Here is a 4,113-nt window from a genome sequence, read left to right as displayed (position 1 = left end):
ATGCTTTGGTTCGATCATTCTTTTTCAAATAAGCCATTAAAAGTGCTGCTTCTATATTTGCAATGGCTATGAGCGCTAAATGGTTGAGTTTGCTGGCCACCAAAATAATTAGAATACTGATTAATATTTTGATGGTGTTATCTTTATTTCATCATTTCCTAAAAATTGGTAAATCATTGCTCCGTCTATTTTTAAAGTTGATGCCAAGAAAGTCCGATGGAGAGTTCGATTATATTTTGATTACCTGATGCGCTTAATATATTTTAAATAATATGGACGATCCGAAGACTAACGATAGCAAGGACTCACCAGCTGAATCAGGAATCATTGAAGAAAAGAGCACTCTCGCCAACGGGGAAGTTAAAATAAAAAAATACCAAAGGGGAAAAGCTTTAGGCCGAGGCGGTTTCGCGAAATGCTACGAAGTCACCAGCTTATAAACAAAAAAGGTCTTAGCTGCCAAAATCATTGCGAAGAGCACTCTGAATAGATCCCGTGCTAAACAAAAAGTAAACACATTTTTATGCAGCTCATTTCTTAAATCAAGATCCACAAATCGTTAACCAACTTTCACATTGTCAAATTTGAACATGTCTTCGAAGACCATGAAAATGTGTATATCCTTTTGGAGATCTGCACAAACCACACCCTCAACGAGCTTATCAAGAGGAGAAAACGACTCACCTAAATGGAAGTTAAATATTACTTATCCCAAATTGTCTCATCTCTGAAATATCTGCACCAGAACAAAGTCATCCATCGAGAGTAAATATTTCATTAGGATGTAGTCTAAAACTAGGAAATCTCTTTTTGAATGAGAACATGGAAATTAAACTGGGGGATTTCGGGTTGGCCACTCGGCTCGAATATGACGGGGAGAAGAAGAAGACTATCTGCGGAACTCCAAATTATATTGCTCCGGAAATTCTCGAAAATAAGGGACACTCTTACGAAGTGGACGTTTGGTCGGTGGGAGTAATCATGTACCTTTTAATTATAATCAAAGATATACTCAGCTTATTGGAAAGCCTCCATTCGAAACACCGGAGGTCAAGGCAACCTATAAGAAAATCAAGGCTTGTCAGTATTCTTTTCCGGACCATATTACGATTTCGGAAGAAGCCAAGAACCTCATCCTCAAGATCCTGGTGTTGGACCCTTCGAAAAGACCTACTCTCGATGAAATCATGAGCGACCCTTTCATGACATTGGAGCCGATTCCCAAAACTATGCCTCGGAGCACCTTAGCATGCCCTCCTGCCAAAAATTTCACTGATCAAATCAAAGCCTCATCAACTCATCAAAGCCAGGCCCGCCTTTCTTCGCAAATTCGTGACAGCTAAGGAGATAAAAAGCTCCAAAGAAATGACTCGGAAGATAAAGGGTTCGCAAACATCAAAGCAAGTAACATTCCAAGCAAAATCGATAATTTTGCAAGCTCAGGCACCAACTTCAGAGCCTCTTCAAAAGAAGGAAAAGGCCAGCAAAGCTCAAAGAATCTCACAGGGTCCAACAATTATCAAACATTAAAGAAGAATGAAGAAAAAGCCACTAATTTGATGCATTCTTAGGTTCATGTGAAGAAATGGGTTGACTATTCAACCAAATACGGCTTAGGATATTTATTGTCCGACGGTTCCACAGGGGTTTACTTTAACGATTCGACTAAAATAATTCTCGATAAGAACAACGAAGCCTTTGAATACATTGAGAAAAGACCTGGCGAAAGAGTCGATACAATCTCCCGTTATACCATAAACGAGTACCCTCAATAGCGATAACTGCAGAAGAAAGTGACTCTCCTTCAGCATTTCAGAAACTACTTATATGCAGATGCCAGCAAAATTGAAATGAGTGAGCAGAAGGAAGGCAATTTCTGTTATGTCAAGAAGTGGATGAAAACGAAGCATGCAATAATGTTTAGGCTGAGCAACAAAATCGTGCAGGTAAACTTTACTGATCGAACTGAAATCATTCTCTCCAGCGAACAGAAACTAGTGACATATATTAACTTAAAGGGTGAGAGAAGCTAGTACCCTCTGGCAACTGCATTGGATAGCAGGAACGCCGAAATGGCAAAGAGACTGAAATACACTAAATAAATTTTAACACACATGCTCAATGGAACCAATGTGCCCCAGTCTTCGGGAGTCGGCCCCACAGAAGATCTTGGCAATCTGGCATCATCTCAAAAAGGAGGAAGTGGATGGAATAGAAATTGATCGCATCTCAATATCAACATTCAAGCCATAGCATAACTTATTCCGAATATTTTGTTTATTTATTTATACAATATTACAATTATAATTGATAAATGTGTAATATGGAGGACTTCATCAAATTTAGCACTCAAATAAACAAATGGGCAAATGAACAAACGAATATAATTCTGGGCATTTTAAATATCCTGCAACATTAAAAAATAGAGAACTTTTGAGGAAAGGTTAAACATGTTGCGGTATTGCAATGATTATGAGATTAATTTGATTAGATCATTTGATGCTGTGTCCCATCCATCTGAAACTAGCTCTTGATTCCATGGTTTCCTCCTTGCTTGCTCCTGAATTTAAAAGTCTTCTGACTTGCCTGCTCGTTGCTCTTGGAGATTTGTGAACTGTCCCTTTGCCTTGAATGTGCCAGTAACGTTTTGACTCATGGGGCAGCCCCTTCCACATTATCTTGATCTGTTCGCGGATGAATCCCTCAGACTACTTTGACTTCTTGTAGAGTTGTCTTCCACTAAGCCCTTTTTTGGATCCGTCAGAGCGTTTAGTCTTGTCACTTATTCTTCTTCTCCACAGAAGCTTGACAATTGTTTGGATTTGGGATTTATCCCATCGGGGGTGTTCACTTGAAAGCTTTTCATAGTAATATTTTTTAAATTGTAGTTCTTGGGTTCTTTTTCCTTCCTTTGCGATTTTTCTACTTTTAGCATTCCTAATTTTTCTGGACTTCTTAAGTTGATCTTCGATCGAGGAGCTTTTGTCCTTGTCGGGAGTGCTCTTTTTGCCTTGCCGATTTTCATCGGAGTCAAAATGATCTGAATTAGTTTGGAAGTTTTATAGCCTTGGTGTTGGTGAAATTCCCTTTAATAAGGATGAAGGATCGGGCGATTCTCCAAACACTCTGACCTTTGGGCTTATTTTTTTTTTTTGTTTTTCTTCAAGCTCTCTGATCGGGCCTGATTTTCTAAACACTCGCTCCACTGGGCTTGATTTTCTATTTTTTTCTCCAAATACTCTGATCGGGTCTGATTTTTTACTAAAAGTCTTTGCCTTTGCTTCACTCTAAGCTTTTTTTTCCCTCCTCAAAGCAGCTTCCTTTCGCTTTCTTTCAGAAGAACTAGAAGATGCCTCCAAGAAGGATTTCCCACTCCTGGCGATAAATTATTGCTCAAGATTAAGTTTAGCTTCTTCATTCAAGGCTTCCCATTCCCTGAGGATCTTATTGACAATTTCAGCTTCTACAAGTCTTGGAAATTGGAGCTTGTATTTTTTGAACTTTATCCTGGCATACTCCCTGTAAACCTTTTTCAGTTTCTCATTGTGTGGATTTTTCTTCGCCATCTTTCCTATGTAGCGCTCAAACTAATTCAAAATTATAACAAATAAAACGCTCCTAAATTCATAATTAGGCCCTTGAGCTCACTCCAATTATTATTTCAAATAGGTCATTGATTGGTGGCACCAGTCTCCCACTTTGAAACCAAAAAAATGTATATGATCGCCATCCAACAACAATTCGAACCCTGAACTTAAATTCAAAAGCAGTATCAACAAATTAGAGGCATTGGATAAGTAATGACAAATCACAGCCCCCGAATTAAGCTAATCGGCAAATATCCAGTCGCTCATTATTAGCTCCATAAACAAACATTTAATAAATAGTATTTATCATGAAATTGGATTTATCTACAAAATATACAAAATAGAGTTATGTATGAATTTAATGCGTTGAATTGACTTATTATTGAGAATGGGGAGCAAATAGCAATTAATATGCAATTATTTTGAATTGAATTGCTGGATGCTCTAAGAGAATGAGCAATTGTATAGATATTTGAAGTTCTTGTTGATATAAATGCATTTTGGGCAATCTGATTGTAGAAGTAGT

At 37.9% G+C, this 4,113-nt stretch overlaps 2 pseudogenes; both read left to right on the top strand.

Annotated features, from left to right (window-relative positions):
- Window positions 1-272: 272 nt before the first annotated feature.
- Window positions 273-769, top strand: LOC148298505 (uncharacterized; annotated as a pseudogene).
- A 53-nt stretch (window positions 770-822) lies between these two features.
- LOC148298504 (uncharacterized) lies at window positions 823-2,222 on the top strand (annotated as a pseudogene).
- Window positions 2,223-4,113: the final 1,891 nt, after the last annotated feature.

The sequence above is a fragment of the Brachycentrus maculatus genome, unplaced genomic scaffold (genome assembly GCF_059751285.1).
Source record: "Brachycentrus maculatus isolate JH-2025_06_01 unplaced genomic scaffold, ASM5975128v1 h1tg001932l, whole genome shotgun sequence".
In the NCBI taxonomy this organism is placed as follows: Eukaryota; Metazoa; Arthropoda; class Insecta; order Trichoptera; family Brachycentridae; genus Brachycentrus; species Brachycentrus maculatus.
Note: the sequence above shows the minus strand (reverse complement) of the source record. Positions and strands in the feature narration are given on the sequence as shown.